This window comes from Chiloscyllium plagiosum, unplaced genomic scaffold (assembly GCF_037043375.1).
Source record: "Chiloscyllium plagiosum isolate Xiang-an unplaced genomic scaffold, Cpla_swu_hap1 HiC_scaffold_37, whole genome shotgun sequence".
In the NCBI taxonomy this organism is placed as follows: Eukaryota; Metazoa; Chordata; class Chondrichthyes; order Orectolobiformes; family Hemiscylliidae; genus Chiloscyllium; species Chiloscyllium plagiosum.
In genome coordinates, this window is record NW_028270175.1 from 9582720 (window position 1) to 9605238 (window position 22519).

General features: G+C 43.9%; 1 protein-coding gene across 8 annotated transcripts in view; it reads left to right on the forward strand.

Annotated features, from left to right (window-relative positions):
• Positions 1–22519, forward strand: part of samd11 (sterile alpha motif domain containing 11) — a 321465-nt gene that overhangs the window by 227139 nt on the left and 71807 nt on the right. The gene's annotated exons all lie outside the window — the stretch shown is intronic.

Here is a 22519-nt window from a genome sequence, read left to right on the forward strand (position 1 = left end):
ACATAGGACACATTTCAGATTATTTTAAAAATCATACTACACCAGGTCATAGTCCAACAGGATTATTTGGAAGGACTAGCTTTTCGAGCGCTGCTCCTTCATCAGGTGGTTGTCGGGAATAAGATCGTAGGACACAGAATTTATAGCAAACGTTTACAATGTGATGTAATTGAAATTACATCTTGAAAAAGACCTGGATTGTTTGCTAACTCTCTCATCTTTTAGAATGGGCATGTTGGTTTCAGTTCTAAACCAGGCAAATTTGAGATGATGCATTTTGGAAGGTCTAATTCTAGAGCCTTGGGAAAAGTTGATGTGCAGAGAGATCTGGGAGTTCAGGTCCATTGTATGCTGGAGGTGGCTGCACAGGTGGATAGAGTGGACAAGAAGGCATATGGTATGCTTGCCTTCATTGGACCGGTTATAAGAGCTGGCAGATCATGTTAAAATCGTACAAGACATTGGTTTGGCCGCATTTAGAATACTGTGTACAGTTCTGGTCGCCACATTACCAAAAGGATGTGGATGCTTTGGAGAGGATGCAGAGAAGGCTTACGAGGATGTTGCCTGGTAGGGAAGGTGCTAGCTATGAAGAGAGGTTGAGTAAGTTGGGATTGTTTTCATTAGAAAACAGGAGATAGAGGGGGTACCTGATTGACGTCTACAAAATCATGAAGGATATAGACAGGGTAGATAGAGATAAGCTTTTTCCCAGGGTGAGAGATTCAATAACGAGAGGTCACGCGTTCAAGGTGAGAGGTGAAAAGTTTAAGGGGGATATACCCGGAAAGGACTTTACACAGAGGGTGGTAGGTGCCTGGAACACGTTGCCAGCAGAGGTAGTAGAGGCAGGCACGGTAGATTCATTTAAGGTGCATCTGGACAGATGCATGAGTAAGTGGGGAACAGAGGGATACAGATCCTTAGGAACTGGGCGATGGATTTAGACAGTGGTTTTGCATCAGCACAGGCTTAGAGGGCCAAAGAGCCTGTTCCTGGGCTGTAAATTTTCTTTGTTCTTTGTCCTTTTAATTTTGTACCCCCCAGTCCAACACTGGCACCTCCAAATCATGTCAGATGATAGGTTTGTACAATGGTTATAGCATAGAATGAGGCCATTTGGTCTATTGTGCCCATGCTGGCTCTCTATAAGAGCAACTCCGTTAGATCCCACTCCCCTGCCTTTTATCTGTAACTCTGCAGGACTTTTCTCTTCCGATAGTTATCCAATTTTCTTTAGAAAGCATATTCCAGATCCTAACCATTCGCCGTGTAACAAAAATCACCCTGCATTGGTGTCCTCTGAATCCGTGACCCTTTTGCTAATGGGAGCGATTCCTTCCTAGCTACTCTGTCCAGACCCCCTTCATTTTAAGATTGAGGAAATTTATCATCACCATCTCTATCAGGTAAAGGGTCGTAAAGGGTTTGCTGCCCTGGTTTACAGCAAATCTCACAATTCAAGAAAGAAGTGAAGCACGATCCTAAGTGAATCTCGCAACAACACATCAGCCCTAATTTAACATCATGGGTGGGGTTGATGTTAGATACACAAGCTGGCTTTGGTTTCTGAGAAAGCTGTAGTAAACTTTTAGAAATCTCACTATGGCATCCTGTGAAATGGAATAAATTGAATGAGAATAAGTCATCCACTACTGCAGGATTGATGTGAAAATTGAAATGTGCCGTTCAGGTTGAACATAAGAAATAGGAACAGGAGTAGGCCATTTGGCCCCTGATGCTTGCCCTAGCATTCTACAAGGTCATGCCCCAGGCTTCAAGTCCTCTGTCATGATAGCTCCTCATAAGGTTTGAGTTATAGTGAGAGGTTGGATAGGCTGGGAGTTTTTTCACTGGAGCGTGGGATGTCGAGGGGTGACCTTATAGAGTTTTATAAAACCATGAGGGACATAGATGAGGTGAATGGCAGGTGTCTTTTCAAGTGGGGGATTTCAAGACTCGGGGATGTACTACTAAGGTGAGCTGAGAAAGATTTAAAAAGATCACGAGGGGCATCTTTTTTACACAGAGAGTGGTTCGTGTGTGGAATCAACTTCCACAGGAAGTGGTGGATGTAGGTACAGTTACAACATGTAAAAGATGTTTGGATAAGTGCATAATAAGAAATATTTGGAGGGATATGGGCCAAGCGCAGACAAGTGGGACTAGTTTACTTTGGGATTCTGGTCGGCATGGACTGGTTGGACCGAAAGGTCTGTTTCAGTGCTGTATGACTCTCTCTCTCTATAATCTTCAACTTCTTCTAAAACATTTTCAATGAACTAGCCTCTGCAACAATGTGGAGGAGGGAATCACAGACGTTCATTACCTTCTAAGAGAAGACATTCCTTTGTATGTAAATGTATGTCCCTCATTCTGTAACTATGTCCCCTGGTTTGTGATTCATCCATCAGTGCAAATAGACAATAGACAATAGGTGCAGGAGTAGGCCATTCAGCCCTTCGAGGTAAAATGAAGGGCTTTTGCCCGAAATGTCGATTTCGCTGCTCGTCGGATGCTGCCTGAATTGCTGTGCTCTTCCAGCACCACTGATCTATTCAGCCCTTCGAGCCTGCACCGCCATTCAACATGATCATGGCTGATCATTCCTAATCAGTATCCTGTTCCTGCCTTATCTCCATAACCCTTGATTCCACTATCTTTGAGAGCTCTATCCAACTCTTTCTTAAATGAATCCAGAGACTGGGCCTCCATTGCCCTCTGGGGCAGAGCATTCCACACAGCCACCACTCTCTGGGTGAAGAAGTTTCTCCTCATCTCTGTCCTAAATGGTCTACCCTGTATTTTTAAGCTGTGTCCTCTGGTTCGGCATTCACCCATCAGCGGAAACATGTTTCCTGCTGCCAAAGTGTCCAATCCTTTCATAATCTTATATGTCTCAATCAGATCCCCTCTCAGTCTTCTAAACTCAAGGGTATACAAGCCCAGTCGCTTCAGTCTTTCAGTGTAAGGTAATCCCGCCATTCCAGGAATTAACCTCGTGAACCTATGCTGCACTCCCTCAATTGCCAGAATGTCTTTCCTCAAATTTGGAGACCAGAACTGCACGCAGTACTCCAGGTGTGGTCTCACCAGGGCCCTGTACAGCTGCAGAAGCACTTCTTTGCTTCTATACTCAATTCCTCTTGTTATGAAGGCCAGCATGTTATTAGCCTTCTTCATTACCTGCTGTACCTGCATGCTTACCTTCATTGACTAGTGTACAAGAACACCCAGATCTCTCTGTACTGCCCCTTTACCTAAATTGATTCCATTGAGGTAGTAATATTTTCTTCACATTTATTCTGCCATTCAATCTAATCATGGCTGATCCTCTATCTCAATGCCATATTTCTGCTTTCTCCACACAACCCTTGATGCCTTTAAAACATAAACATGTATCTACACCTTTCTTGAATATTTTCAGTGACTTGGCCTCCACAGCTGGAGAATTCTACAGCTTCAATACCCTTTGAATGAAGAAATATTGCCTCACCTATGTCTTAAATAATCTATTCTAAAATAACCTGTTAGAATGCCATACGTATCATGCCCCCTCAGAATCTTGTATATTTTGATAAGATCATTTCTTGTCCTACTACACTCCAATGAATAACATTATGGGTGGCATGGTGGCAAAGTGGTTTGCACTGCTGCTTCACAGCGCCAGAGACCCGGGTTCAATTCCCGCCTCAGGCGACTATCTGTGTGGAGTTTGCACATTCTCCCCATGTCTGCGTGGGTTTCCTCCGGGTGCTCCGGTTTCCTCCCACAATCCAAAAATGTGCAGGTTAGGTGAATTGGCCATGCTAAAGGTGCCTGTAGTGTTAGGGGAATGGATCTGGGTGGGTCGCGGGTCAGTGTGGACTTGTTGGGCCGAAGGGCCTGTTTCCACACTGTAAGTAATCTAAAAAAAAACCAACCTAACCTGTTCAGCCTATGAACTCAGCCCCTTCATCCGAGGAATCAACCCAGTGAATCACTTCTGAGCTGCCTCAGTGCCAGTATACACTTTCCCAAATACGAGTACCAAATCTTTACTCTTAGTATGGCTTCTAAAACCCCTGTTGTAACAAGAATTCCCTGTCTTTAAACTCCATCCACCTAGCAATAGAGGCCAAAATTCCATTCCATTTAGAAGAACTGAAAGGTTAGTCACAGTGGTGAAACCTTCAAGCATTCTCTCCCATGGATGAGTAAAGGAGCAGCAGAGGAGTTGCTGAGAGGAGGAGATGACTGCACTTGTGAACTCTGCCCCCAGAGGCAAAGGTTCAGTTTTTGATCCTCTGTGACTCTGTATGTCAAACCAATCCATTTCACTTTTTTAAAAAATATATATTCTCTTGCCTCGGGCACCGAGTGTGTATGTTGTAAACCCAAAATTTCCGTTTACTGCCCAATTAGGTTCAATGTACTTTTAGTGTTTTAGTGGGTCAGACTGTGAGGATTTTGTAAATCTAATATGGAATAAAAGCAGCTAATGGAAAATCATTACAGGGTAAATTCTGGTGGTAAACCCATTACCACTGCTCCTATTTCCGTGAAAGTTTGCATTGATTTCTTTTCACAGCTGTAAAAAAATTTATTATCGCATGAATACCAATATTGGATGCTTGATTTTCCTTCTGGGATGGCTGAAATAAATTAATCTTACTGCCCGTGATCCAAATTGAGGCATTTTGTCAGTAAGTAAGGAAAAGATGTTTCCGCTGGTAGGACAGTTGGTAACTGGAGGACAAGATTTGATGTAATAGCTGGAAAGCACCTGAGGTGGAGATGAGTTTTTTTATATATACAATGCGAGCTGTTATGATTTGGAATGAGCTGTCTGAGAGCAAAGTAGTTTCAACAGTGATTCTCAAAGTGGAATTGGATCTATAAGAAGGAGAGAAAATTGTTGGCAGAGAGGAGGTCACGAGAGCATGAGATGAATTGCTCTTTCAAAGAGCTGGCACAAGCACAGGGGGCTGAGTGGCCTCCTAAGTACTGCGATTCTGGTAATTCAGGAAGTGAAGTGACATATGCATTCTTCCAGTGAGGATGCTGCCAACTGAAATGGAGCCAAAACCTGCATTTACGCAGGATGGTCGCTTTGGAAACTCAAAAACATCATGAATAGGAGCAGAAGCTGTTACTTGCGTTGATTGATTGCGTTAGAACAGGATTTGAACCGAAGGCCACAGGGCATTGATTGCCTCTGCTACTCCCGGAAGGTATTTTCTTCTCTGAGTTCTTTTAATGGAAACCGCCTTTCAGAAGAACCGACCAGGTTTGTAACCTCAGCGGCGAAGAAATTGACAGAGACATAGGCATAGAAAATAGGATCAGGCATAGGCCAACGATTCCTCTGATCCTTCTCCATTATTCAATCTGATCATGACCATCTACGTCTCAGGGCCATACTCCCACTTTCTTCCATACTCAGAGAAGCCTTTAAAATCTAAAATAATTATCTGTGTCTTTCTTGAATATGTACAATGACTTGACCTCCACAGTCTTCTGTGGTGGAGAATTCCTATCCTTTTGAGTGAAGATTTTCCCTCAGCTTAGTTGTAAATGACACACTTCAATTCCGAAAGGTACGTAAGGAATATGAAAAAGACTCAGTTGAGTAAAGTGTTATTGCTAAGGATGAAATTTACAGTCCAAACAGTTACTAATTTTTGCAGCTATAAAGGACATTGGTGAGGCCACACTTAAAATACTGTGTTCAGATCTGGTCTCCCTGCTATAAGAAAGATGTTGTTAAACTTAAAAGGGTGCAGAAAAGATTTACGAGGTGGTTGCCAGGATTGGAGGGTTTGTGCTATCGGGAGAGGCTGAATAGGCTGGGGCTGATTTCCCTGGAGCATCGGATGCAGAGAGGTGACCATTATAGAGATTTATAAAATCATGAGAGGTGTGAATAGGGTAAATAGACAAGGTATTTTCCCCAGGGTGTGGGGTTCAAATATTATAAGGCTTAAAGTGAGAGGGGAACGATTTAAAATGGACCTGAGGGGCAACTTGTTCATGCAGAGGGTGGTGTGTGTATGGAATGAGCTGCCAGAGGAAGTGGTGGAGGCTGGTACAATTGCAACATTTCAAAGGCATCTGGATGGGTATATGAATAAGAAGGGTTTAGAAGGATATGGGCCAAATGCTGGCAAATGGGACTGGATTAATTTAGGATATCCGATCAGTTGGACAGATGGGTCTGTTACTATGCTGTACAACTCAATAACTCTATCACTCTGACCCCTGATGCTAGATTCCCAAAACAGGGAACATCATCCTTGCATCTAGTCTGTCCAGTCCTGTAAGAATTTTATACATTTCAATCACATTCCCTCTGATCCTTCCCAACTCTGGTGAATATAGGTCAAGCGGAACCAATCTTTTCTCATGGGATAGTCTTGTCATCCCTGGTATGAGCCTCGAGTGAACTGCTGCTGCATTCCTTCTATGGCAAGTACATTCTCCCTTAGGTAGGGAGACCAAAACAGCGCACAACATCCCAGCTGTGGTCACACCAAGGCCCTATAGAACTGCAGGAGAAAGTGAGGACTGCAGATGCTGGAGATCAGAGCTGAAAATGTGTTGCTGGAAAAGCGCAGCAGGTCAGGCAGCATCCAAGGAACAGGAGAATCGACGTTTCGGGCATAAGCCCTTCTTCAGGATTCCTGAAGAAGGGCTTATGCCCGAAACGTCGATTCTCCTGTTCCTTGGATGCTGCCTGACCTGCTGCGCTTTTCCAGCAACACATTTTCACCTATAGAACTGCAGTAAGACATCACTACTTCTGAACTCAAATTCTCATGCAATGACGGCCAATATATCATTTGGCCTTCTAGCTGCTTTGGGCACCTGCCTGTCTGCTCCCATTGACTGGTACAATAAAGATCAGGAACACAATATGGACTTTGCTGGTTTCCTCATTTCCCCTCCCCCCACCTTACCTCAGTTCCAATCTTTCAGCTCAGCACTGTCCTCATGACCTGTCCCACCTGTCAATCTCCCTTCCCACCTCTCTGCCCCACCCTTCCTTCTGATTATCACCTCCATCCCCACCCCCATTCACCTATTGTACTCTTTGCTACCTTCTCCACCCTCCTCTCTAACCTATCACCTCCATCCCCACCCCTATTCACCTATTATACTCTTTGCCACCTTCTCCCCAGCCCCAATCCCCCCCACCCCCTAGTTATCTCTCCACCCTGGAGACTTCCTGACTCTATTCCTGATGAAGGGCTTTTGCCTGAAACGTCAATTTTCCTGCTCCTCGGATGCCGCCTGACCTGCTGTGCTTTTCCAGCACCACTCTAATATAGACTCTGATCTCCAGCATCTGCAGTCCTCACTTTTGCCAAAATGTAACCATCACTAGTTGGAGCAGTTCGGGAATGGATTCTTCTAGGAAGTGGCCTTTCGACACAAATAATCTGGTCTCCCTGTCATAGGAAGGATACTATTAAGCTGGCATGGGTTCAGAAAAGATTTACCAGGATATTTCTGGGACCGGAGGGTTTGAGTTGGAAGGAGAGGCTGGATAGGCCAGGACTTTTTTCACTAGGGTGTAGGAGGTTGAGGGGTGACCTTGTAGAGTTTAATAAAGCCATGAGGGGTATAGAAAAAGTGAATGGCAAGTGTCCTTTCCCTAGGGTGAGGAATTTCAAGACTAGGGGACATATTTTTATGATGAAAGGAGAAATATTTTAAAAAGACATGGGGAGAAATGTTTTTGTTTCACACAGAGAGTCCTTCGTGTGTGGAATGAACTTCCAGGGGAAGTGATGGATGCGGGTACAGTTACAATGTTTATAAGACATGAATAGGAAAGGTTTGAAGGAATATGGGCCAAATGCAGGCAAATGGAACTGGTTTAGTTTGGGATTATGGTCGGCACAGAATGGTTGGACCAAAGGGTTTGTTTCCATGTCGTATGACTTTTGTGGATCTTATTGATTAGGCATTGGCTGGTACATACCAAAACCTTATTTCATGCTGGGCGAGTTATTGATTTGTGCTGACGTGGTGATGTTCCTGGCTGGGCTGGACAGCTGACAGGTACTAGTTAGTGAAGGGCAACTACTTAACCGTGAAGAAAGTATTAGCAAATCAGTTGGAAATGTCAGAGCAGAATTGACATGGGAATCCTATTCACCCTTCCAGTGGTATTTCAGGTCAGATTACAAAAAGAAAAAATATTACTCTGGGGTAACATAGCTCTCTGGATGGGTAGAAGTGAATAGTAATTTAAGAAACAATTTGGGGGGGTATTTTTCCTGAGGTTGGGACCCTGATTTCAGCAACATTCCTCAGTCCCCCAGTGTATCATCTTGACTCTTGACACCCAAGTATTTTTATGTGTGTGTTATTTAATGGCCAGGGTTCATGGTCACTATTCCAATTAAGTGGGTTCTGAGGCTACAGAGTCAATAAAAAGCCATGCAACCCTCTCAGACAAACAGAGAGGGTTGGGAGCTGTCAATGTACTGAGGAGAGAGAAAGGGTATCTCTATCTTGAGATGCATCATAAGGACTACTTGAAAATCTTAGACTAAAACTGACTATAACTCTATAATTCATACAATGGAAGGATAGAGGTGTGGCCATCTCATAACTGTGGGCATGAAATGGGGGTATTTGGCAGGAGAATGGGTGACGTTAGGATGTCAAATATGTGTGGGTTTCTCAATCCACTCCCTGTAGATTCTTCCATCCTGGAGACACTTCCAGTTGGCTTTGGTCTTAATAGGTCCCTAATGATACCTGTACCAGCACTTGTTGGCAGATAGTTTCTCACCTCTTCCGGCAAGCTGGCAAGTTCCAACATAGCTTAGTGGTGGCACTTAACCGAAAACTAGCATTGGCACAAGTGGTAAGTAATTGCAAACCATTCTGAAGGGATTTATAGATTCTAACTCTTATTTAGAACTAAGTTACATCAAAAGTATTTCTCTGGTAACGTCTCAACTCTGAGTTCAAGTTTGTGAATTCCACAAATGCTTACACTTGGCTCTGTAGGATTTATATAACCATCCCACAGGTGAGTAAATTGCCCGAGAATGTTACCTTGCTGCATACCTCTTAATTATAAGCTTTATCAACACCATAAATGTCCCAGATATGTTAAGGGTCTAGAATTCCTCTTGCCTGAATGTATACTTCCTTGCTTAAGGATTATATGAAGAGTAGAGTTCTTTGCAGTTGTAACAGAAAAACCTAAATGAAATGATTTATCAATTTAACAATTTTATTAACAAATTACAAACTACACATTATGATCAACAGTATGGCTGTGTAGAAGCTATTAAAAGGTGGAATATCAATTCCAATATAATCCAGATTGATATTATTTTTAACTATTCTGGAATATCTTGGAATGGGTAAGAATAAAGTATAAAGAATAGAATATCCATCAACATTTAAAATAAAGTTTTATGTAAATTCCTCAGCAAGCTGGGCTTATACACTTAATGGTAAGGTCCTAGGGAGTGTTGCTGAACAAAGAGACCTTGGAGTGCAGGTTCATAGCTCCTTGAAAGTGGAGTCGCAGGTAGATAGGATAGTGAAGAAGGCGTTTGGTATGCTTTCCTTTATTAGTCAGAATATTGAATACAGGAGTTGGGAGGTCATTGGGAGGATGTTGTGAAACCTAAAAGGGTTCAGAAAAGATCTACAAGGATGTTGCCAGGGTTGGAGAATTTGAGCTATAGGGAGAGATTGAATAGGCTGGGGCTGTTTTCCTGGAGCGTTGGAGGCTGAGGGGGGCCCTTATAGAGGTTTATAAAATCATGAGGGTCATGGATAGGATAAATAGACAAAGTCTTTTCCCTGGGGTGGGGGAGTCCAGAACTAGAGAGAAGAGTTTAGGGTGAGAGGGGAAAGACGTAAACAAGACCTAAGGGGCAACTTTTTCACGCAGAGGGTGGTACACGTATGGAATGATCTGCCAGAGGAAGTGGTCGATACTAGTTGCAACATTTAAAAGGCATCTGGATGGGTATATAAGTAGGAAGTGTTTGGAGAGGTATGGGCCAGGTGCTGGCAAGTGGGACTAGATTGGTTGGGATATCTGGTCAGCATGGACGGGTTGGACCAAAGAATCGTTTCCATGCTGTACATCTCTGTGAGTCTATGACTCTAAGTATGATGTATTTGCCTAGCGGGAGAAATAGTCCTTTAAGAAGTTCTAAGTCTGCCTTTGACCCCACCTCCACAGTCATTTAAAGATTTGTGTTTCATTTACAAAGCTGAGGTGAGGAAAGCTGGTAGCAACTTGTAATGAAGTATTGTCTAATGCTGCCATTGGTGTGAATCTTGGACCCCATCAACATCTAGGTCAAAGTGAGGTTGGACTACAACACAAACAGATGGTAATTTCAGTCAGCTGGGTCAGATGCCATAGTTCAATGCCATGTTTCACTCTTAGACTAATATGTAGGCTTTCTAAAGGACATTTCTGTTTCAAGAAAGAGAACTGGAACTAAGTTGTTGGAAGTAAGATTTTTATCATATCCTTGCCTTTTAAAATGAATGTACATAAAAGTTTGAGGATTCATGGAGAAGGATAATTTTTTTCATGGTATACGGATATCTCTGTCAAGGCTTTATTTTGTTGCATGTCTATAATTGCCCTTGAACTGTGTGTCTTGCAGTTGAGAAGGCTTTTTAGACCATTTCAGAGGGCTTTTAAGGTCAAGTACATTGTATGGGTCTGGAGTCATGTTAGGCCACGCTAGGTAAGGTCGGTAGATTTCCTTTTCTAAAGAACATTAATGAACCAGCTGGTTTTTCACACCAATCCACAATCGTTGAGACTATCTTACTAATAGTCTTAAAATTGGATTCCATCACAGTCTGTAGTGGGATTGAACCTGTGCCCTTCAAATTAATTAAGCATTAGTCAGTCAGCTTAGACCTCTGGATTACTAGTCCAGCATCATTACCCAGAAGCTGCCATATAGTCAATACTTCCACATGCCAGTGGAAAAGCTGTGCCTGGCAAAAGTGGGAATCATTGAAATTTATAATCCTGGGGCTCTGACTGTTGCTCTCTGTTGCCCATAGGATGAGCCTTTGAGACATAATTGAGCTTGCTTCATATTTATGTCGAATATGCTTGTATGAATGTCATTCAGGTTTAGAAGCTGGATGACAGGAGCTTAACAGGAACCACTTATTGCATATTGTTCATATTTCAGTAAGCAAGGACATAAAAATAATTGTACAGAAGTGAGGCTTTGTTTCATTATCTTAATGCAACATGTGGTGTGATACTGAGCTGAGATGTCTAGAGTTAGTTAAGATGGAGCAGACTAACGGTCGGAGCTTACGGTTGATATCCCATGGGAGATATTCCAATTGTGTAGGTATTCCAGTTGTAAAATATATACATAGAACGTCTCCGTCCCTAACTGCATTCAATTGCCTTTTCTGTCCTTTAGCATCCCTTCACTTTCCTGGTTTTAATATAAAACATGTTTGCCCTCCTCTTTTGATTGTTCAACATTAGCTGAGAAATTATTCAAGAGAGGAATGCATATTGACTGCTATCCTCTAACATTATGGAGTTCTATTTGGACTGTTTAAAAAAAAGTCCCACCATTATCCTGCTTTTCTATTCAACTGTATCTTGCTGGCAGCAGTCCTATAAGACGACAAGGTATAGGAGTAGAATTAGGCCAATCAGCCCATCAAATCTGCTCTGTTTTTCAATCACGACTAATATGTTTCTTAATCCCATTCTCCTGCCTTCTCCCTGTAACCTTTGATCCTTCTACTAACCAAGAACCTACCAACTCTGTCTTAAACACATTCAACTATTTGACCTCCATGGCCTTCTAGGCAGAGTTCCACAGAGTCACCACCCTCTGGCTGAAGAAATTCTTCCTCATCTCAGTTCAAAAGGGTTGCCCCTTCACTCTGAGGCCGTGCCCTTAGATCCGAGTCTGTCCTCCTAGTGGAAACATCTTCTCCATGCCTGCTCTATGCAGACCGCTCAGTATTCTGTAAATTTCAATCAGACCTCCCCCTCATTCTTCCATTGAGTACAGGCCCAGAGTCCTTCACTGTTCTTCATATGATAAGCACTTCATCCCCCAGGATCATTCTTGTAAACCTCTTCCAGACACCCTCCAATGCCAGCACATCCATCCTTAGATATGGGACCCAAAACTCTCACAATATTCCAAAGGCAGTTTGACTAGAGTCTTATACAGCCTCAGCAGTACATCCCTGCTCTTGTATTCTAACCTGCTTGAAATGAATGCTAACATTGCATTTGCCTTCCTAACTGCCAACTGAACCAGCATGGTAAAAACAAGGACTGTAGATGCTGGAAACCAGAATCAAGATTAGAGTGGTGCTGGAAAAGCACAGCAGGTCAGGCAGCATCCGAGGAGCAGGAAAATCGACGTTTCGGGCAAAAGCCCTTCATCACCAACTGAACCAGCATGTTAACCTTACGAAAATTCTGAACTAGGACTCCTATGTGCCTTTATGCTTCAGATTTCTGAAGTCTATCCCCATTTTAAAAATAGTCTACTCCTCTATTCTTCCTACTAAAGTGCATAACTTCACATTTTGCCACATTGTATTCCAACTGCCACTTCTTTGCCCTCTCTCCTAGCCCTCTCTCCTGTCCATGTCCTTCTACAGCCTCTCCACTTCCTTAACACTACCTGTTCCTCCACCTATCTTTGTGCCATCTGCAAACTTAGCCACAATGTCTTCAGTTCCTTTGTCCAGTTCAATAATGTATAACCTGAATAGTTGTGGTCCCAACATGGACCCGTGCAGAACTCCACTCGTCACAGGTTGCCATTCTGAAAAAGGTACCTTTACCCCTACTGTGTGCCTTTTGCCAGTCAGACAAACCTCTGCCCATGCCAGTACCTTGCCCCAAACACCATGAGCCCTATTTGACTTTAGCAGCCTCCTGTGTGGTACCTTGAAAAGAGGTCTTCTGGAAGTCCAAATAGATCACATCCACTGACTCTCCTTTGTCTAACTTGCTCGATATCTCCTCAAAGAATTCTAACAGATTTATCCTGCCTCTGAATTAAAGAATTACAGGTTCCTGGGTCCTGCCTCAAGCATAAGATTCAGGCTGGATACTTGAGGTTGGGGGAGGAGATTGTTCTATGGAACAATGAGTGGTGTCCTTGCCTCTGAGTCAAGTTTAAGTCCTTCTCCAGGATTTGATGGCCAAAGAAGGTGCCTTTGTAACATGGCCAATGTTTTAATTAGCAATTTGTAAATCCTTCCAATATGCATTTGTGGATGTGGATCAATATGTCATGCTCGTCATGCATTAGTGCCAGCTCGCAAACGATCGTCTGGTGAATTGTTTCAGGAAAAGAAAGTCTATCAATGAAAACAGATGTAAGCAGTTTGCCTTGTCTGCATCCACATGCCTCTGGATGTGTGAAGAGGAATACTGAGAGGCTGCTCCAGTACCAGATGTGGGCATCTTCCAGATAAGGGCCCCCAATCTGCACTCTTTGGCAGGTCAGGCAGCATCCGAGGAGCAGGAAAATCGACGTTTTGGGCAAAAGCCCTTCATCAGGAATAGAGGCAGGAAGCCTCCAAGATGGAGAGATAAAAAAGCTCTAGACACTGCCTTTTTGCTGTTAGTGAGAGTTTGGTGTGAAGAAATTACCTGCTGCATTTTCTATAGTACAAAAGTGACGTCTCTTCAAAAAGTATTTCATTGATTTTAGAATGCTTTATGATGTCCTGCGGTGGAAAATGGCATCCTATAAATGGGAGAATTTTTGTTTTCTTGCACAAGGTGTTCTTGCAAGAATGGAACTTTTCCTAATATGTTTTGTCTCCTGTTTTACAAAATTATGTTCCTTGTGATTTATTTTAGCCCCACCTCGCTAATGTTTGTTCTTGTCCGAGTGCAGCTTGGATTTAAGCATAGCGTATGTTTCAAACTTTGGCCAGTCACTGCGCTAGGTAATATGGTAGCACAGTGGTCGCTCTGTCCCTGGCTAAGTCAAACATGGAAAAATGTTTTAAAAACTAAACTGGGGCAAGGGGTGGGGGGAGAAATGAGATCATTTCAATAACTTATGTTCACCAGATGTGTTACAGTCTTTTCACATTAGCCAAGTTGGAGCATTAGGTATTGTGTCTTTAAAGGGGACGTGATTAGTGTCTTGTTTCCTCTGATTATTATCGATTGTTTCAACACACCCTATGCTGTCTGTATGTTCCCTATTAGTCACCAAGTGGAAAGTACATCTTTTTCCTTTGCTAGGCCTGAAACCCAGTATGCTTTTCCTTTAAAGACACGTGATCAGCAGCCCACACATGGTTCCTCTCTCTTCTCATATGTGTGTGTGATGTAAGCACTTATTCTTGAAGCACTTCCAAGCAGCATAGACAGAGTAAGTACACACAGACTTGGTACCATGGGAATTACAATCACCAGCTGACCAGCTTCTTGTGTACCACACCTTGGTGTTAAAGGGACCATATTTAAAATCAATATGTGTTGGATACATTCTGTGTAATGTTAAAATGTCTCTGAAGCCCTCTCCTGAACGTAAACCTACTGTTGTATATTTCCATTTAGCAATGTTAAGGACCTGCTTTTGCTCAGTGGCCATGATCAGTTAGTTGATTTTTGACCCTGTTAGTTTTAAAGTGCTGCCAATTGGGGTGCTCGCAACTGTTTCTTTTCCACGTTATACAGCGGCTCAGATTGTCGAAGGGTACATTGGGTGAAGTTGTTATCTCTGCGAATTGGTTTCTCTCTGTGACAAAAGTAGAAATTGCTGCAAAAGTTCAGCAGGTCTGGCAGCACCTGTGATGCTGAGTTTTTCCAGCAGTTTCTATTTTTGTTTCTGATTTTAGAGCATCCGCAGTTCTTTCGTTTTTTGGTTTCTCTCTGTGGGCATTCCTGGGGATCACTATTAAGCTGGAGTTCTGCTTGTGTGCTTTTTAAAAAAAAATTTAAATAGTGGAATTCAAACTAGGTTTTCGACCCAAGTCAGGACCTGGCTGCTGAGGGGGAAGGTGTTGGTATGTCAGGGAGAGGTGTTTGTTTGGGGTGAGGAGGGGAGAGTTAACAGGTGAACTCAGACACCGCACTTTTTTAAATGGAAGGTGCAGGTAAGGCTGTAGATGTTGCCGTTTTAAGAATGTCATTGCCCTTTTAAGCGGCGGCGCTCTGAGACTGAAGGATAAAAGGGAAGAGGCACATAGTGTGTGGTGTGGGGTGGGGGAAATCTTTGTGGCTGGCCTTTTTTTTGTTGCGTGTGTACAGAGTTCAAACTGAACCTGTAGCTCTAGGCGGTCCAAGTGACTCATTCAGGTGACGCTTGTGGATTAACGGAGAGTTTATTTAACAGTCTGTTGGCAAGATACCAAGTGAGCGAAGTTTGAACAGAAGCAGACGGTGGGAGTGCAGAGTAACTAGATGCAAATGACACTGTGTCGATTTTGGCTTTTAGATTATCTAATTTTATTATCTACAAATGCAATCCACCCTGTTTTTTTTCCCCATCGAGCGGATGCTGTGGTGAAAAAAAAAGGCTTTTTCGACTGCAGCTGTTTCTCTCTGTCCTTCTCCCTGCAACCCCCCTCGGAGCAAGGAGAGAGAGTTGGTGTGTATTCTGAGCTCTCGCCCGGCCTTACTAAGCAATCCCCTTTTGCGTTAAATTAGCAACTTGATAAAAGCTGACGCAGGCAACCGATAAAGGAGGGGTAGGGAGGTGATGCAGAGCTTGAAACTGTCAGAAACTCTCCAGGGTATTCTCTATTCACACAACTGAAGGAGGGGTGTCATTGCAAGCACGGGCCGCTCGGAAACACTGGCCGGCTGCTGTACCCTAAATCGCAGGATAGAATCATAGGCTCATTGTGGAAAGTGGCCGTTCGGTCCATCGAGTCTGCACTGACCCTCCGAAGAGCATCCCACCTAGACCCAGCCTACCCCTGTAACCCTGCATCTCCTGTGGCTAATCCACCTAGCCTATATATCTCTATACACTACAGGCAATTTCCCATGATTATTCCACCTCGTCTGCATGTCCCTGGACCCTATGGGTATTTTCCCATGGCTAATCCACCTCGCCTGCATGTTTTTGAACCGTGGAAGGAAGCCAGAGCACCCGGAGGGGAGACATGCAGACACGGGGAGAACGCTTTCTGCTTAGAACTGGGATGCTGTGATATAAAGCAACCTACAGCGTGTGGCGCAAAGAAGCGGGGGAGGAAGCATCTTGGTGTCTGTAAGCTGCACTGATCTCCTTGACACAAAGGGCAAGCTTCTTTTAATGTGATGCACCAGATGTTCCTATTTACACCCTTCAACAGATTTGGTTTAAGGAATACAGAACTGGGATTTTGATGCTGTAAAGTCGGTGCTGGATGCATTCTGAATGTTGTGACAGAGTGAGCAGCTAATTACCCTGGCAGTAATCACACACCATGGCAGAGGATTAAATGGGTAGCCGAGCTGCTTTAGATGCCTTGGGGGAACGTGACTCACTCAAACAGCATAGCTGTTCCCAAAGCGCATGGCTTAGTTTGGGTGTTGCTGAGCGGCATTTTGTTTGGTCTGTTAATGCTCATTACGGGCTGGTGTGAAGCTCTAGTTAACCTGGGTGGGAAGTGGCTGGTCAAGTTGAGGAGTGGGTAAAGGTGATTGGGGAAGGAGCATCTGGTATTAGTCGCCAGTTCTTATTGGAATTAGACTACCACGTTATTAATGCATTTCCCAGTACATTTAAGCCTCAAACCTGACAAACATCACAGTGACAGTCACCTGGGTGACTCGATTTACTGAAAGTGCTGCCTCTGTTGACAATTCGTGTGTGCCACTAACACATCCCCTTTGGCATTGCTCTTTGTAACATGCGTCATGCTCCTTTGTCTGACTGAGGTTAGGCTACATCTCCTTTTAAGATCACACAACCTCGTAGTGTTCTGATCAGGCGCATCTTGAGGTCAGCCTGGTCCTTCTCCAGGTTGGTAGCAGCTGCAGGTTTGAAAATTCTTGGCCCCTGTCCAAGGTTTCAAAATGAAGCAGCCTGCAGGAAATGACTGGATTATATTTAAAATCCGTAAAATGAAAATGCATGACACTCTTGTGGTGTGGCACCCACTGTGTGATAGACACAAAACCCTCTGCATCTGTTCACACAAGCAGATAGGTAAGTTTTTATTACCACCCCCCCCCCCCCCCTTCACTCAGTTGAATCACTGGCTCTAATGTTATGTGGACTTTACTGTTGGCATTATGTTAGGTTTTTTACGAATTGCAGACGCTGAACAGAGTGAAACAACTTGTTTTAATTTCACATCAAGTGGCAGACATTTGAAGAGAAAATGTATTGTTGCAAAAAATCATAGATTCCCTACAGTGTGAAAGCAGGCCACTCAGCCCACTGAGTCCACACAGATTCTCCAAAGAGCATCTTGCTGAGCCCCAACCTCCCTATCCTAGCCCTGTAATCCTGCATTCCTCATGGCTAACCCATCTAAGCCTGCACACTATGAGCAATTTAGCCTCATAATCTGCACATCTTTGGACCGTGGGAGGAAACTGGGACACCAGGAAAAAACCCATATAGACATGGGGAGAATGTGCAAACTCCACCCAGACAGTCACCTGAGGCTGTGAAGCAGCAGTGCGAACCACTGAGCCATCCTGAAATTATTGTGACATTTTTGCTTTATTTTAGGTAATATATCTTGGTTAGCTCCGTTGGCTGGATGGAAGGCTTGTGATGTAGAGAGATGCCAACAGCTCAATCCCCACACCAGCTGAGGTTACCATAAAGGGCTCTCCTTCAACCTCTCCTCTCACATGAGATGTGGTGACCCTAAGGTTAAACCATCACCAGTCATGCCTCTCTCTCTGCACGGTGACCCCATGCTAAGTCAGGGTTCACCCAGCGTTTTGGGGGTCGTGTGTTAATTCCCTTCATTCAACACTGAATATGGGTTTACTGACTTTGTTAAAAGGATGAAGTTTACTCAAGCTTGGAGGAGTAAGTGACACACTGGTAATGTCACTGGGTTAGTAATCTAGAAGTAATGCTGTAAAGACATGAGTTCAAACCCAATTGTATTTAAATGCAATGAATAAATCTGGAATTAAAAGTTAGTTTCAGTAATGATGACTATGAAACCGTTACCAATTGTTAAAAAATCTGGTTAAGGAATCCCCTTAATAAAAGAAAGGATCAGGTCTATGTGTGGTTGCAGGCCTACAGCAATGTGGTTGACTCTTAGCTGCCCTTTGCAATGACCTAGCAAGCCACTCCGTTGTATCAAGCTGTAATGAAGTCTAAAAGGGATGAAACTGGGGACCAGAAATGGCAATGGCAATGGCCATCTCACTGTAACATCTGGGCAGTTGTGCCTTGATTGGAGCGTTGTCCCACAAACTGATCAAGTTGTGGGCAAATTGTATCTTCTGGACTGTGCCAGGTGTTACCAGCTTCCGTCCTGTGCCACCAGAGTTGGCAGCACAGTGGTACACAGGGAGGAGGGATTTGCTCTGAGTGTCCTCAACATTAACTCTGCATCTAATAAACACCAATCTGTCACCAAACCTGACCAATTAAATCTGATTACTATATTATTTACCTCTAGTCCACCATTCCCATAACAAGCTAGAGATTAAATCTGGTTCAGTGAAAAGTGCAGGGTGATGTGCACCGTGAATATGAGGTCACATCCTGGTGAAGCTACAACGCAGAATTACATGTTTGCCAAACAGCACAATAATGGACAGATCTAAATGATCCCACAATTAACGGATCAGATCTAAGCTCTATTGTCCTGCCACAACCAGTCATGAATTGTTTGGACAATTAAACAACTCACTGAAGGAGGAGGCTCCACAAACATCCCCACCCTCAACGAGGACAAAGCCAGCACACCGATACAAAAGACAAAGTTGAAGCATTTGCATCCATCTTAACCCAGATGTTGGGTGGATGGTCCCTCTCGGCTCTGTCGTGAGGTCCCCAGCGTCACAGATGGCAGTTTTCAGCCAGTTCTATTCATGGTGGAATGGTTCAAAGCACTGGATATCATGGGGGCTGTGTGTCCTGAGCAATAGCCTCAATCCAGCAAGGAGTTTGATACCACTATCCAAGTAATCGGTTTGATTGGTATTCTGTCTGACACTTTGGACATTCATGCCCTTTCTCCTCTGGCAATGTACAGTATGACCCATAATCATAGAGTCATAGAATCTCTATTGTGTGCAAGCAGGCCATTCAGCCCATCAAGTCTACACCGACCGTCCGAAGAGCATCCCACCCTGTAATCCTGCATTTCCCATGTCTAATCCACATAGCCAGCACATCCCTGGATACTGTGGATAATTTAGCATGGTCAATCCACCTAACCTGCACATCTTTGGACTGTGGGAGGAGAACGGAGTACCCGGAAGAAACCCACACAGACACAGGGAGAATGTGCAAACTCTATACAGACAGCTGAACCTGGGTCCCTGGGTGTACCTTCTATAAGACGTATCGCAGCAAGAATCCCATAATAGCACTTTCCAAACCTATGTGCTCCACGAGGGGACAGGGCAGCAGATGCCTGGGAACACCACCATTTGCACGTGCCCCTGCAAACCTCCCCCCTTCCAGACTGTGGACTACATCATCATTCTAACATTGTTGCTAAAGTCAAAATCCTGGAGCTCCCTAAAAGCCCTGTGTCCCTACACCATGTGGACTGCAACACTTTAAGAAAGCTGCTAACACCATCATCTTGAGGGTATTTAGAGAAAGGCATTGAATACTGACCTTGCCAATTGCACTCACCTCCCATGAAAGAATTTTTAAGAATCTTAACTGTCACACATTGGAAGGACATTATCCTGACTCCTGTGTAAAATCAGGTATTGCCTTTTACAACTTCGGTATTTCAAAACAGCTGTTCCCTTTGCCCGCTGGGAAAACTAAATTTGTTTTCCAGCAAGACCCTCATGATACCGTGATAAATCTTACCCTGGGACACTGGGGGCGACTGGAACATCCTCCCGTCTTCCCCCCCCCCTGCCAACGCTCCCACTGCCCAAATCCCCAGAGATCATCTCATGCAGAAGAACCGAGATGCTGGACTGAAAAGGTTTCTGAGTTTCACATCTTCATGCAATTGATATCATTCCTGATCCCTGCTGCTCATCCTGCTGCCAAGTCCCATTTCCCTAGCATCACCGTGCTCATTGGCTTCCAGTGAAGCTGTACTTTAGCTTAGAAATTCTCATCCCTGTGTTCAGAACACTCCACGGCCTTGCCTTCAGGCCTGTCTGCATCTCTTCAGTCCCATAGTCTTCTGGGAAATTTGCACAGATTTAATTCTGGCCTTTTAGGTGTCCCCCACTTTATCTGTTCCACGTGTGGTAACCATGCCTTTAGTTGTGCTAGATCTAAGCCCTGGAATCACCCCTCTACCTCATTCTCCTTTGCTGAAACCCAGGTCTGAGGGGGGATAATTCAGAGAAGAATAAAGTTTTAGATTTGCCAACTTGTGAAAGTATGGGTTAACAGCAGGAGATGAGCAAAGAGATTAAACTGAATTCTCCCAGCTTTAACAGTTTAACAATGTTATTTTCCCAGAGCATTCACTGGTTCTGAAATTGATTGCGTTCAGTTGGCTTTCGATAGTATAATCTTTAATTCATCGTGTTCCAGCTCTCTCATTCTTCAGATGTTGGCCTCATTAACACCAGTAAAAGCTCATTTTACCCAGTGTCGTAACCAAGACTCACTGTTCGAATGGAAATGACAGGAATGAAATTGATGGAGTGGAAACATCAGTAAACTCTTTTTAATTGGCCCATTTTCACATGACAAATACCAGGGAGCATAGGTTTAAGGTGACAGGAGGAAAATTTAAAGGACTTGTACGAGGCAGGTTTTTTTAAATGCAGAGGGTGGTAGGTGCATGGAACCTGATGTTAGGGGGAGGTGGTGGAAGCTGAAACAGTTGTACTGTATATGAGGTATTTAGACAGACACATGAACAGGTAGGGAATAGAGAGATAGGGACCATGTGCAGATGGGATTAGTTGGCACAGACATGGTGGGTCTGTTCCTGTGCTGTACTCTATGTTTTAACAAACTCCTTACAACCCACTTTTGATCCCTGGCCTAAGATGTCCTTCTGTACCCTGGTGTTATATTCTGAACTAAAACACTCCCATGAAGTGCTTTGAGATTTGTTACTCCAGTAAACATGTTAAGTAAATACAAATGATTGTTGTCTCAGTCTTAGATTATGCAGCGCTCATGATAGGACTTATGTCAGCTTCCAGTTCAAAATAACCCATGGGCACTGCCTCTTTGAGGGAAGAAAGGCATGGTGGCTCAGTGGTTAACACAGTTGCCTCACAGCGTAGGTACCCAGGTTTGACTCCAGCCTCGGGCGACTGGGTGGAGTTTGCACCTTCTCCTGTGTCTTGTAGGTTTCCTTTGGATGCTGTGGTTTCCTTCCACAGGCCAAAGGTGTGCAGGTTAGGTGGATTAGCCAGGTGCAAATACCCACAGTGTCCAGGGATGTGCTGGCTAGGTGGATGAGCCATGGGAAATGCAGGCTTACAGGGTGGGATGGTCTTCAGAGGGTCGGTGTGGGAAATGCAGGGTTAAAGGGATAACGGGTGGGGGGTCTGGGTGGACTGCTCTTTTGGAAGGTTACTGGAGCAGCTGGTAATGGTAATGTTATTAGATTAGCAATTCAAAGCCCCAAGCTACTGTTCTGGGATGTGGGTTTGTATTACATGATGGCTGATGGTAAAATCCGAATTCAACAAAAATTCAGGAATAAAAACTAAAGCTAGTTTAATGGTGACAACATAACCACTAACGATTGTTATAAAAATCCAACTGATTCATCAATTTCCTTTAGGGAAGGAAACTGCCATCTTTACCTGGTCTGGCCTACATGTGACTCCCGACCCACAGCAATGTGGTTGGCTGTTAACTGCCCTCTGGGCAATTAGGGATGGGCAATAAATGCTGTCTTAGCCAGTGATACCCACATCCAGTGAATGAATAAAAAATGTTAATAACATCAATCCTAACTGTTAGCAACCATCATGACAATCCATCCATGCCACAACAACGACTGGAATTTCTGTAGTGCCTTTAATTAGTAAGACATCCTGCAGAAATACTACCAAGCAAACTCTGATCCTGACAGAATTCTAGATCGGACAGCACAGGGAGCTGAAGGTGAGACCACTGGACTTGGAGCATTTAAAATCAGGGATGTGCAAAACCCAGAATTAGAGGGGCGTGGAGATCTTGGGGGGTTGAGCTGCAATAATCAGCCAATTCCACCAGGTTGTCACATCCCTGAACACTCTGGGCAATTTCCCATGGCCGGTTCACCTAACCTGCACATCTTTGGATTGTGGGAGGTCAATTAGGATGGTCCAGAGTATCTTTTTAGAGACCCCTTTAGTAATAGCCTGCATTCCATGTTAGTCAAATAATGACATAACACTTTGAGTGAGGCTCTGTTATCACTCTGCCCACTTCTGCAGATG